Genomic DNA, 14,690 nt, shown 5'->3' on the forward strand with positions numbered 1-14,690 from the left:
AAAAAAGGGTTTTCTGCAAAAACTGAATGTCTCTCTTTGCTGTCTAGCTTTAACTAACTTTGTAACTAACTTTTTTTACAGGCAAACAGCAACATTACCAACCCAGTCTCACGGCAAGTCGTGTTATAGTTACGAAACTTTTTATAAATTTATTTGTGTTTGATGACACGAATTTCCGCTGTTTTTTGTGTCTCTGGAGACGAATGTCTTTTTCGTCCTTCCCAGCACGAATTTCTATCAATGGCTGATCGTGTCTGTGGCATGCTTTCTTTATTGTGTAATTTTATATTTATATCGTTGTTTTCTATTTTTTTACCATTTTCGCTTGGGATTTGAATCACTTTCTAACCCAAACCCCAACTCTAACTCCAACTCCAGACGAGAATAGTTTTAAAGGCGGACAAAAAACATGTAGATACCCATGCATAAAATTACATCCTAACGCAAACCCCTAATCTAACCCCAAGCGACAATGATTTAAAAATAGGAAAGAACGATGAGAAAACAAAATATAAAATTACACGATAAAGAAAGTCGTGCCACAGACACGAACAGCCATTGATAGAAATTCATGCTAGGAAGGACGAAAAAGACATTCATCTCCAGAGACACGAAAAACAGCGGAAATTTGTGTCATCAAACACGAATAAATTAATCAAAATTTTCATTACTATAACACGACTTGCCGTGAGACTGTGTTGACATTACACACTAACTAAAGTTGAAAAGGTCAAATGCTCAACACTTGTCCATCTGATGTTAAGTCTGGACGAACACAAATAATCTTATCTCGCTGAAATCTTAACGGATTTACAAATGGTTTGGTTTCTTACAAACGTTTTTAACGTGGCTATCACAGCGGACCAATCACAGCAATTGTGGTCTGCATAGAACGGACACGCTGTCACATTTTTGCAGAGGTGCGCATCAGGCTATGCAGACCTACATAGCTATGCGGGATCATAAATTGGGCTCTACTGTGAATGGATTACACTTTTTAACAGCTTTGGTGTCAATATGCATTTGATCATCATGCATCATGGTTTGTTTTGGAACAAAGACTGTCTATCCCCTACAATGTTTGTTATTTACTTGTCTCTTGCTTTATTTTAGAAGAACAACACACCCACAGTTGAACATGAATAAGCTTTAAATGTAACCAGATCTCTGTCATAGCTAACATCAATATGCCAGAAAAAAAGAGAGGGAAGAAAGGGAGTCTGTGATCTAGAAATAAAGACCTTGTCCTTGGCTGTAAAGAGAGCAGAAGATGTCAAATAGAAAACAGACACTGTAAAAGAAGATTGGATTATACTTCAAATTTATTTGACTGTATGTCACGTAAGATACACATAGAGGAAAGTGACATTATATTGTAAGCCTCATTGACCAGCATCACAGTTGTACTTTTGGTCATGTGTTTAAATTTGAAACATTTAGTGATATTTGTTTCCCTTCTTCAACATTTCACGTCTTATGCTTACAGAGACCTTAAGAAGTATGCTATTTTAAAAGCTGCATGACCTAGAAAATGTGCACTGAACTCATCATGAAAATGTGAGCAAATGCTAAATTGCAACAGCACATCACCACTTAGAGTGAAAAAATATATTTAATTGTAATGCTGTCAAAGAGAAACAATTGTAGAAATTAAATCATCACAGTTTCCTACAGGAGTTTTTAGGAGTAAGGTTAAAGCTCGGTTTAGTCTATAATTAGCTTCATATAAAGCAGTATAAATCTGAGATATGTCCTCATTCAAATAGCTACAGTAGATCTCTCTCTCTCTGTGTGCGCGTGTGTGTGTCTGGGTTGCAGACAAGAGTCAGTCCAGTGGAACGGCCACAGAAACTTTACTCCATTTCCTGAGTCAGGAAGAGAGACTGCTCAATGACTTTGATAGTGTGTGTGTGTGTGTGTGCGCACGCGCGCGTGTGTGTGTACCTGGTAATTATCATGTTGTGAGGACCAATTGTCCTTACAAAAATAGAAATACCAGTATTTTTTTTACCTTGTGGGGACATTTTGAGGACCCATGAGAAAACAAGCCTATAATATAAACAGAATGATGTTTCTTGAAAATCTAAGGTAACAGAAAGTTTTCTGTGATGGTTGGGGTTAAAGTTTGGGTTAGGGGAAGGGAATAGAAAATACAGTTTGTACAGTATAAAATGCATTACGTCTATGGAATCTCCCTACAAAACATGGAAACCAGAAAAAAAGTAAATACAGATTAGACCTTTTAGTAATTTCACAATAAAAATAAAGTTATTCAAGTATAAATGCTGTGAAATAAAAAACACAAATATGGCAACTGAGAAGGAATAAAAAACACTACGGTTGTGCCACACTAATAAACTGAAGCATGCTCAAGCTTTTGAAATGTGTAACCACTTCTCTAACATCTGCCATTCTTAAATTGACACTTTACAAGGATAGCGGTCAGGTGCAAAAGCATTTGGTTTTGGGTAAGTTTGGAGGGAAATCTAGAGCTGAGGTCTTGACTTCGCTGGTTTTTCATTAAAATGCAGTGGGCTATTAGTCTTTTTTCTGTTCTAGCACAAGACCGCCACATTTCCATAAACCAGCACAGGATATGGTTTCATATAAAGAGCAGCCAAGAACAAACTAGGCTCTTTGTTAAATAAACTAGATTTCATTTTTATACATTTTGTCACTGGAAGTGTTAGTTTTATAAGCTGATCAACAGATGGCTTACTGCCAGAATTGGGGTATTGATCTTGTGGTCTTGGTCTTAAAGCCTCTCAAGACTCCATAAATCTGGTCTTGATCAGAGATAAATGAAGCAGAAGAGTGCTGAGATGTAATAAGCTGACAACTGTGACAATAGGTGAGAAGAGAATTAAATTAAATCAGTAAAAGATGATGCTGATGGGTTGTTTGGGGTAGAATTAGAAAACTGTTTCTAGAAACAATGAAGGTCAATGAAGAAGGAACTGATTTTGTTTGCTTTTATGATGGTACCACAAGGCACGGCTCATTCACTCGCCGCAGAGATCTGTGTGACAAATTGAAATGTGTAGAGAATGGTAGTCTGTATGAAGATGCAGAGCCAGTGAATGTTCTGTGTGAAAATCTATACGGGACAACAAGCTGGATTCCACAAAAGCCCCTTGAGGTGAAGCAGGCATGGGAGGAGGTAGCAGTAAGTTTGTCCTCATTTTCTGGCATCACAAGAATGGCTGCTTAATGCTGAAAAAGATCCAATGGTGTCAGAAGATGGGTAAAACAAAAGCTTGCCGCTAACAAAAAAGAGCAAGTGGCCACGGAAAGAGGACCACCAACAGCAACTTCGGACCTAACGGCAGTGGAGGACATTTTTTTGTGCTGAAAGCATTAAAGGATCTGGGGGGATCCAGGTGGGCATCCATGGTAAGCCAATGATGAACAAAAATCAATGTTTAAAAAACATTCAGGTTTCTCATGAAAATAGTTTTTTTTACAGTAATACCAGCAACGTTCATGAAACAAATGAGTCTTGCAACTCTGCTGGCTGATGATTCTGAGGTCGGCCCAGTAGGCAGGAGCAAGGGGTAGTTGTAGAGGGAGAAGAGATTGAGATCTTCGAGGTTAAGAGGAGAGGCGGGCCGGCCCGGCCCAGTGCAAGACGAGGAAATATCAGGCAGGAGTGAACACCCGCTGAGCTGCATGGAGATGTTGCTGCTGCTGACACATCACAGACTGCGTGGGACGGCTATAAAGCAAACAAAGTTCAATAAGCAACTTTTTTTCTCAGCTAATGGGACATTTCAATCTCTCGTTTGAATTAATAAAGAGAGGTGATTTAACATCCTAATGGTCATTCTTAATACAGAGATGAAGACTATGGTAACAACCATCATTTACAGTCATAAAATGGCATCAACTGCATTTCAAGAATCTTCATAGAGATAATAACACTGTGCTGAAACGGTTTCTCAAAACTACATGCCAGTTGATAAAATCACTTTAGCTTCTCTGTGTTCTTTAATTTACCCCTTACAAGCGACAATCAGTGTCTCCAACCCTTTACTTTAAATCTTCAGTGTTGTAATGCAGGAATAATAATCACAATCGGGTGGGTGTCTAGTAGGCAGGCAGGGTAAATTGTGTGGTTTACTCTCTGATTGCTGCTGGAGGACTGACCACATGAAAGCAGGGAAAAGAATTCCTGTCTACTTGGCAATGAAAAGACAAAGAAGAGAAAAAGAGATTCAAACTCAATCACTGGACCCTTTCTTGCTTCTCACTAAATCTTCCATCCACACCCCATCCACCCATAGAGTCAGTCCCTTGAGGTACTAATTCTTTCATTGACCATCATTGACATCACTGATGACAATGTTCATTTTATTGGTGGTCTTGTGCTGAGCCATTCATCAGCCAATGAATGTGTATGCACACTTTGGACGTCATAATTTCTTGCAGCTGACTGCATGCTTTCATTTCATTATTGGTCTTTTCAGCTCATTCACTGATATAAGCATTTTCTAAAGTAGACGCTTTTAAACACTTTCTATTTTTCTATCTTTATCTTTCTTTTCTATAACAAAATAAAATTACCCTTAGCTATGTACAGTATACTGTGTTAGACTTGATGAGACTAGTTCTAGTGCACTTATGTGTTGCTGTTCTTGTGTTGCTCTAATTGCTTCTATTGGTACCTCATTTGTAAGTCGCTTTGGACAAAAGCGTCTGCTAAAATGACTAAATGTTAATGCAAATTAACTATTTTGTGTTGGAACTACATTAATGGTTTTATTAGCATACTTCATCAGGCTGATCTGTAGTTTCTAACATGCTTTCACGAGGAAATGTTAATCATTTTATGTGTTGTATAATGTTTAATGTTCATTTATTCTTGAGATTTAGAAGAGTTTCTGTAATATTTTTACTCTATGTGGTTTTCATTATGCAGAACTGTGGTACTTATTACAGTTTTTTTTCAGTTGCTTAAGCACAACACCTCAGATTATTTGCAAAAAGAACACTTTTGCCAAAACTATACAATGTCTTGTCATAACATAAACACAACCATCATACAGTATGGTCTGATTCTGTTTGAATCAGTTGAACAATCCTTTGTGTAAATGCTGAAAGTGTTTTAGGTTGAGTAGAGAAAGTGTAAAAAATAAATTCACCAACACCACATGACACCAATTGTGCAGACTAATGAAAATATTTATTTATTGTCATGTACTCAAGTCAGTCAATAATGAACAATTCAAAAAAACATTCATAACAAAACATTTTCCAGTTTTCATATACAGAACATTACTGAACGGACCATTGTACTGTAAGCTTACAGTTATACTGTAACATAAATTACATATTACATATCCAGTTCAGTACCGAATAAAAAACAAACCTAAACATCTCTCCACCTAGCCGGATCTGGCCTCAGGACCTCGTCAACATCACAGGCTATATTTTCATTTGCAAGGCAATGTGAAAAGAATCTTTTGGAGTGATCAAATTGAAGTAGGATATATTTGTCACTCCAAAAGACTCTCCTTGATCTCCTTGTATGGATGCTGCTTCAATTTGATCACATGCTTCCTCCCAGACGACAATATATTGCATCTGGTCCCTTTGGTTTGCTGCTGTGATAATTTTGTGTAATTTGTCTAAAAATGTAAGAATGAGGTCAGTGTTGTAAGGACCCAAGTTGGCATGGTGGTGGAGGACCCCATTCTGTGTAATGGCAGCACAAAGGGTAATGTTACCCCCTCGTTGTCCTGGTACATTGACAATAGCGCTTTGGCCAAGGATGTTTCTTCCACTTCTTTTCACTGTTGTCAGGTTAAATTCAGCCTCATCAATGCATATAAACTCATGCGGTAGTTTATCCGCATCCATTTGCAAAACTCTCTGAAATACAGCAAAATATCACATTGTGTAGATCAATATAATGTAGGTCTGCTATATATTAAAATTACATGTACAGTAAAAGGTTATGTGCACAGTACACAATTATACAGTTTCCACATATTCACACTGCAGGATTTTCACCCTGTCTGAATTTCTTCCAAATGGCACTTTATATAGTTGTGTCATCAGAACTTGATGGTTTTTAAGGATATGGCTCATTGTTGACAAAGAGACCGGTTTGACAGAGTAAGTGAGATTTGTTTGGTAGAGGAGAACCATGTGTTTGTGCTCCCTCTCAGATATGACATCTAAAGTCCTTTTGTGGAGAACTCTTTGAGTTTCTGCTCTAATGTGAGTATGAGGTGATTGTATTATGGATGTGTTTTGCAAATGGGTGTACTGATGTTGGTTATTTGTTTTCTTTTAGAAGGGACTTTTTGTTGTAGAACCAAAAACTTCATTGTATTGAGTGAAGCTTGTTAGTGGCAACTTCTGGAGGAATCATTGTGTCTTCATTTGTGGTCTTCACCAGTGGATTAATTCTGATTTCTTTTGACATTGGAACTGAGTGTTACTGCTATTGCTGTGGCCTCTTGGCAGTGTTGAGGACAGCAGGCCTATGGGCAGCATTCCAGTTTGCTTCATGTCTTTGCAATACGGAATTGGGGATTTAATCATTGAATCAGACTCAAGTATTGCTCTGGACTTGGAACTCTAACATTATCAACTAAACTTAAGTGATCTGAAGACTCATGAGGTGGTTTCTATGTATCTCTTGTTTTCTTTGAATATGTTTGGGAGCATATGTGGGATAAATAAAATAAGATAAAAGATCATTGGTTTTGTGAAAAGGTTATTTCACAGTATTTAACTCGATTATCTGTTGAATCCCCTCAGAGTAACATCTATATGGAGAGTGTGTTACATAGTACATGCAGCTATGGATTTTCTGTTGACGGAAGATAAGTTTCTCACCTGTACTCGAAATGTCCGAACTATTGATGCCACCGTGCACCTGCTTAGGTTAGACTATACTTTCAGTCCAGCCTTCCTCAGTGTTAGTCCGTGGTTTATTACATGGTCCACAATTGTAGCACGAATTTTGTTACACATATTTGGTTGTCTTCTTCTTTGTGCATGTTCTACCCCTCCAGGCCTTTCTCTTCCTTGGTCTCTTCCTTCACTTTGTTCTCTCTGGATTCCTCCTCTCATCCGCACTCTGTACAGAGAAGTTTCCACACATTGTGGCCAATGATATTTCTGCCTCTCATTCTTGCTTTTGTGAGGTTGAACACTGCCTCATCAATAAATATGAATTCATGCAGGATTTCCTCAGCATCCATCCATAATACTCTCTGAAATACATTGAAAGGCAACATTGTGTAGTAATGCCATTTGAAAAGTTTGGTCCTCTTCTTCTTTGTGCACGTTCTCCTCCTGCTTCAGGTCTTCCTCTGCCTCTTCCTCTACCTCCTTCTTCACTCTCTAAAAGCTGCCGGGTTTTGACTTAGAGGCTGTTTACACTTGGCATTAACATGCGTTTTCGTCGATCGGATCACAAGTGGACGACGTTAATGCCAGGTGTAAACGGTGTTCAAAACGTTTTGAGCTTGTCCACTTTCGACCACTTTCAACCACATCCAGAGGTAGTCGAAACCACTTTCGATCGGATCGCTTTGGAGTTGCGGAACGCACATGTGATTGAATGCGTTCGAACAGCCACACGCGCCCGCCTTCTCTCCACCCATTTATCTAATCTGAGGTATTAAACACAAGTTTTACGTCTTTTTTTTGACTTCAGGCGTGAACATACGGTGAACAGCGCTATTTTTAGCCTTTCATTGATAAAACTAAAGCGGCTGATCTCCGTAGTTTCGTTTTGAAAGCGTGTGAAAGTTGCGCGATCATTTCATCAGTTGCGCCGAAAATTCAGATAAAGCTCTTACATAGACACGTACCAAACACTGTGCAGCATGTTTACTTGCTAAACAAGCAGTGGATTCCGACATAATATTAGTTTGCGTCCATATAAACTCATAATTACTCCCGCTCGGGTTTGAATGACAGTAGACTCACCCACCGTCTCACAGACCACCCCCTCACAGTATTCAGCACAGAAGCGGTCGAAAGTGGACAAAAGAGACGGATTTAAATACCAGGTGTAAACATAATCTGTCTCTCTCGTCCACTTGTAATCCGATCGATGAAAACACATCTTAACACCAAGTGTAAACAGCCCCTACGGGTGTTTTCACACCTAGTTAGTTTGAGCCCTCCAAACGCTCTCAGAGCAGTTCAGGGTGTATATGTGAACAAACCAAGTGATCTCAGACCCCCCTAAAAGGACCCAAAAGCGAACCGAACTCAGACCACGTCTGGAGGTCTGGAGGTGGTCTGAGTACGGTTCGCTTTTGGGTTCTTTTGTGGTTTGATCTCTTTTTGATATGTGAAATGAGGTCCTGGTCCGTTTCGCGTGTGGTTTTGACATTTTATCAAAATAAACTGCTGCACAGAAAGCTGGAGTCTGAGTTCTTATGAAGTTGTGATGTGAACAAGAAAGGGTCTGAGATCACTTCAGTTCTGAAGAGGACTAAAAAAGAACTGGGTCCTCTTTTGAGTCCACTATATTGTGAACACCAAAAGGACTGAGGTCACATTCGGCTAGTTCCTTTTCTGGTTCACTTTAATGGTGCTTTTCCATTGCATAGTACCCCTCGGTTTAGTTTAGTTTGGGTCGGGTCAGCTCACCTCACTTTGCCGTGGTTAGCTTTTCCATCGAGTTTAGTATCACTTTGCAGTGGGAGGGATTTTAGGCGTGTCGTTATATTTGTGCTGCCTGCAGCTGTGACATCATACAAGTGAGAGGAGAGCGTCGTTGTACATTCCCATACATTTATTTATTTCTCAGTCCGCCACAAAATTAAAATTGGCCACCACAAATAGATGTTTGCACATTGCTTTTATCGCTAAAATGGTGTTTGGGAACTTATAGCAGAGCACAGACGACAACATGTTTGCTTGAGACAGCGCAAGCTAGCCTAGCACAGATGAAGCTAATTTACATTCTAGCGATGACGCTGTTAGTGACGTTTCTTTCAGACCAATCAGTAATCTAGTGTTTTCGCGTCACGTTTGATGTCAGCTCGGGTCGCTTGGAACCCCAACCGAGGTGGTACGAAAAAAAGTATTGGGTATCACGTACTGCACCTAATGGAAAAGCTCCCAAAAGTAAGCTGACCCAACCCAAACTAAACCAAACCGTGGGGTACTATGCAATGGAAAAGCACCATAAGTGAATTGGGTTTTGTTCTTTTTAAATTAACTATATGTGAAAATTGATCCAACAAAGGCCGATTTCATTGGTTTGGTTTTGTCAACTCAAAACTAATTCTGTAACCCAGTTTGTTTAACGGGGACATTTCACAAGACCCTTTTAAGATGTAAAATAAATCTTTGGTGTCCCCAGAGTAATGCAGATGTCAAATTTTAGCTCAAAATACCATATAAATAATTTATTATATGTTGAAATTGCCACTTTGTGTGAGCAAACATTTCTCTAAAATAGCATTTTAACATGGAAAAATTCAGATTTTAATGATATGTCAACTTTAACCATCTTCATTAAACAGGCTCAAATTGTGATACAGGTGTATGAAGCACTGCTGCGTTCTGCATCATCTGCAGTACAGGGTGTTGACTACAGTGGCCTGTCTAACGATATAAACAGTCTAACATTTGCATTAATACTGCTAGTGTTTACTAAATTTCCCCATTATGTATACATAGTTATTGCACAATACTTCAGCTGAGCCAAATGGAAAAAGTTTTTAGCGTGATTCGGTCTAGAGATTAAATTTAAATAAGATATTATTGAAAGATGTTATTCCTGATTTTACAGAAATTATTGGTGCATAATCAAATCAGATTATTGTCACATTACTAAAAGCACATGTGTAGTTTTACAGTTTTTTTTCAATTGCTTTCATTTATCAAATTACAAGAATTTTCTAAAACTTAAAATACTTTTTGAAAACCTAACACATCAACACACCTACATCACACAAACGTCCAAATGGTTAATTATCTGGCCAATTATCTACAATTATCTACAAACTCTATACATTTCAAAATGCTAAACATCTTTTTCTAGATATGAAGAGTTTTGTTGCAAAACGAGATAACCACAGTTTTTTTTACAGTTTTTTACAATCACTTTGCTACTATTTTCAGAACCTTGATGTCATTTTTCGCAGCTCTGGATACAAAACTCAAAACGGTAATCACTTGTAACACAGGCTGTCTAGTGTTCAAAACATTGCATTGTGCATTCACATCTTTAAAGACATCTTGCACTTGCACAATCATTGTTTCAAAACACAAATTTACTGTGAAATACCATGGAAACATAACTATAGATCACCCACACACAAGCAACTGATAGTTTCACTAAGTAATTGTTTGTACAATCATTAAGTATTGTAGAACAAAATTGGTGATACAGATTTCATTATGGTACATGTAAAGCAAATACATATCTGTAAAAGTTCTGCAGTAGTAGAGAGAATACGACAGACACATTGGAATCATTGAACAAAGTTTGTAATGTATTGATGAAAACACTACAGTACAATCACAACATAGGTCACATCATTTCACAATCTGCACTCAATCATCAGTAACAAGTTGGCAGAATTGGACAAGCAATTACAAGGGCCTGCAGCTATACAGTACAGTGATAATTGGTTCATGCTCCATGCTTATTGGTTACAATGAACCTCATTATCTTGAAACTTTCATGATTTTCAGTAAACATGGAAGATTCTTTGTCTGTTTCCATACAACTATTACGAATAATGCAACAGTTACTTATCATTTTGGGCAGTTGTATTGATTGATAGTTAGATCATTGTAAGAAAATGAATAGACACTTATTTGAAATGTGATGTGTGAATAGCCTTTTGAAACAGTAGTACTTTGATGTTGTGTCAAGTTGATGTTGTGTAAGTTGTGTCATATTGAACATGTGATTTTGGTTGAATGAACAAATGATCCAAGTTTTATGTGTATTGTATCCAAGCAATTGAGAAAAGAGTTAAGAGTTTTGAAAAATGTGCATTTTGGTCTTTGGTTGTGGGTTTTGTGTCTAGAGTTGTGAAAAATGACATCAATGTTCTGAAAATAGTAGCAAAGTGATTGTAAAAAACTGTAATTGTTCAGAAATCTTGTTTTTTGGTTGTGCATTCCAATTAATATCAATGCAACTGCAGTTGGTTTGTTTTGATTTAAACCGTCATAACTTAAAAAATACAGCTAAGTAGCACCATAAAACAAAATAATAACATCATAACATAATAATAAACATGTTTTGACAAAAATGTTAAAAAATGGATTTATCTCGTTTTTTTGCAACGAAACTCTTCATATACTAACTCTATCAAAACAGAGCAAACCAGATTCAAAATCGAGTCATTCAGTCAAAACATTTGAACTAATATTCTATTCAACAGAAACATTTAGTCAATAATAACGTACAGACTGTCAAAATGATAACAATTAATGGCATAACAAAAACTGCATTACTTGTCATGTTTCAGTCCGACATGTATGTTCTATACAATTTGAAAATTATTTTTAAAGATAATAATAAATCTTTTTGTGTGTGTGTGTGCGTGCGTGCATGCGTGTGTGATGATTTTTTGTGTGTGAATGTATGGATTAATTTTGGATAGTATGTGTGTAGTGAGGGAACCATCAATACTTTATGGATTGTAAAAAAGTGACAGAGCTGCAGTAAAGGCTTAATTGGCATGAGGAAATTGCTGTCTGTAATTAAAAAAAACATTTAGCCCTTTGTTTACAAAAATTGCTAAAATAAAACAAAATGACAGATCAAAAAAGGAACAGAAAATAAGTATAGTTTTAATTTTTGTAACGTAGAAATGCTTAGCATGACTTATCCACCCCTGACAATCTTCAGCTGAGATGTCTCTGCAGCCAGCCTCCACTGCATACAGAAGGTCGATGATCATAGATCCTCCTCCAGGCAGAAAAAAATCCTTAATGGAATTAAGGAAAGGAGAGTACAGAGGATTCTCGGTTGGGCTGCAAACCAATTTGCGATTGCATGTAAATGGTAGAATGTTACGTTGTCCTATGCAATCACAAATGTCCTCATGTTTCCTCCCACTTCAGCACAAGTTATGTTATGATGGTGGATGTTATTTTATCATTGACAACAGCTCTTACTCTCCTTTGAACTGCTGTACTCATTCTTACTCCTCTCCCCATACAACTCCTTCCCCCTTGTCTGGGTGCAACTAGTCCGCTCTTCAGTTCACCTTAAATGTCCTACCCCTGGTCCAACTAGTTATCTCTTATGTCCAACGTCCATAAATGTTCTTTTTATTGCATCTCTGTGGTGTTGTTCTGCATTGTTTTAAACAAAACCAATCCAGGAAGTGCCTTTTATTGTGCAAGGCCATGTAATGGAACAACTTGGAATTAATCATTACTGTAAGCTTGGAATCAGCTATTATCAGTTATTACTAAAATAAGTACTTAAAGCTCCACTGTGTACTTTTTTGAGTTAATTCTTAGCAAAAACCCATGTTTTCTTTCAAAAGTATGTGCTCATTCATGTGTAATTACTTCCACCCCACTAATCAAAGTATTCTCGTACCTGCTATTTAAAATACATACCGTCGAATCGCTCTCTGGATGAATCCATGTTGTGCCTCCATCTTTGAAATACATTCGCCGACGAGGGACATTCCTGAAATTCAAGCTCCGCCTTTCGCGCTTTCAGAGCACACTCAAGCTGGCCGCTAGCTGAAGCCTCCCGAGGTTGCATGTGTAGGCGGTATACGTCATCAAGACAGTCTTATTTCGGAATATTAACAATTATAAAGCTGACAATTATTCTTAATTAATTGTAAATTGATGTAATATGCTTATGCCTTGCGAATGTAATGCTCAGTTAATTTAAATAAACCAGGCTTGATGACGTATGCAGCCTGCGAGCTGCGTAGACTGAATCTTTCGGATTTTACAACAGCCGCACGCCGAGATAAACCTGTGATCTAATGCTTTGATTGGAAAGCCTGTTGAAGACATATTTTCGAGGACATTAAAACAAGTCGCCAAGGAAGCGAAAAGGGGGTTTTAAATGACAACGCGACAGGAAAAACATCAAGACCAAAGTCAATATTGGAGTTAGTTTTCCAAGATGGGGCTCAATGGACACTGAAGTTGCTACTTTCTATCTTCTCCACAGGTAATTCAGCATATTCGTTTACATCTATACAGTCTATGTTGTAAACTTGAAGTTTTATAGTTCCTTGGCTAACTATAGCATAGTTATGCAGTTAGTGTAAACACGCATGTGGTTTAATGTGTTCGAACAGCCACACGCCGTCTCTCCGCCCATTTATGTAATCTGAGATACTGAGATAAATGTTTTTCATCTTTTCTGACCTCTAGCACAAACACACGGTGACAGCCCTATTTTTAGCCTTTCATTGATAAAACGCCGCTGATCTGCGCGTCTTTCGTTTCATTTTACAAGCGTGTGAAAGTTGAGCGATCTTATTTCACCAATATCAGAGATTAAAGCTCTTACATATACACTGACATGTAACGTTTACTTAAAACATAAGCATTGGACAAAAAAATGGACAAAAAGAGACGGATTTAAACACCAAGTGTAAACGTGATGTGTCTCTCTCGTCCACTTGTGATCTGATCGATGAAAACACATCTAAATACCAAGTGTAACAGCCCCTGGGATATTTTTCCTTGCATTGATGAAAAAGGAGTATCTTAGCTACGTATATCGTTGCTTTTTGTATGTGATTTTAAGCGGACATATCATGACAATCAGACTTTTTACCTTTTTAACATACATCTGTGTGCTTTGATGGATCACAGGCAAAGTACATTGCAAATTGTTCATTTTTTTCATTGCTTTTGCTTTGTAGCTACTGGAAGCCATGTTAACCTTGGCATGACAGGGCCACCGTACTAGTTAAAACGCGTTTCGAATGGGGGGGGGGGGGGCTAGAAAGTAATATTCAGTTGGTTGTCATATAGAATTTTACCGCTAGATGGGAGTAGATCCTACACAGTGGAGCTTTAACAAGCACTAAAAGTACATTATTGGCTGATTGCGTTAAGTATGGATATCACCATCATGTTGACCAAAATGAGTAAAACAAGCAAACAGTTATTTAATATGTATTGATAGCAAGCCTGGGTTTCCCCATGCTGCCTTGCAAGCAAATTTGTTCATGTTGCAAGTCTAGCATGGAAACTATGGCCCCTTTTTGCCCGTGAAATAGGGAACCAATCACAGAATGGAGAGGGGCAGCAAGACGATGACGACGTCTATGCAACGCACCGAAGCAGTTTTGTTATTTGTTATAACACGGCAACAGACGCCAAAGTTACATTTCAATGCAGCCTTAGACAGTGTTCTAAGTAGTTTTGAACGCAAGTTTATTTAAAAAAGAGCAACTTTTGGCATTAAACAATTTCATATACAAGAAGGATGTTTGGATATGGCAAGACATGATGTAACAGAGTTTTATAAGACCAATCTGCTAGGCATCATCGTAGACGATGTACAATTACCTTATAAATGGTATTTATTAATATCATATTGTCATTATGCCTGTACTGTGGTTGTCACAGTGCCACTAAAATGTGTTGCTTTTCAATATCAATATACAGCTACCGGTTTAGTTGCATAGTTTTCAACTGTTTTCACATGAACCGATAAAAGTTGTTTACGTTTGAATTGATGTCGCTCTACATCACTGATC

General features: G+C 37.8%; 1 long non-coding RNA gene across 2 annotated transcripts in view; it reads right to left on the reverse strand.

Moving 5' to 3' along the window:
* LOC129418634 (uncharacterized) overlaps positions 1-14,690 on the reverse strand; it is an 84,357-nt gene that overhangs the window by 18,077 nt on the left and 51,590 nt on the right. The window contains exon 3 of one of the 2 annotated variants that reach the window (XR_012357610.1): positions 670-3,715. The exons of the other annotated variant lie outside the window; for it this stretch is intronic. This is a non-coding gene — a long non-coding RNA (uncharacterized lncRNA). Of the gene's footprint in view, positions 1-669; positions 3,716-14,690 lie in introns of those variants that run through there. 2 annotated transcript variants of the gene reach the window in all.

This window comes from Misgurnus anguillicaudatus, chromosome 15 (genome assembly GCF_027580225.2).
Source record: "Misgurnus anguillicaudatus chromosome 15, ASM2758022v2, whole genome shotgun sequence".
NCBI classification, from domain to species: domain Eukaryota; kingdom Metazoa; phylum Chordata; class Actinopteri; order Cypriniformes; family Cobitidae; genus Misgurnus; species Misgurnus anguillicaudatus.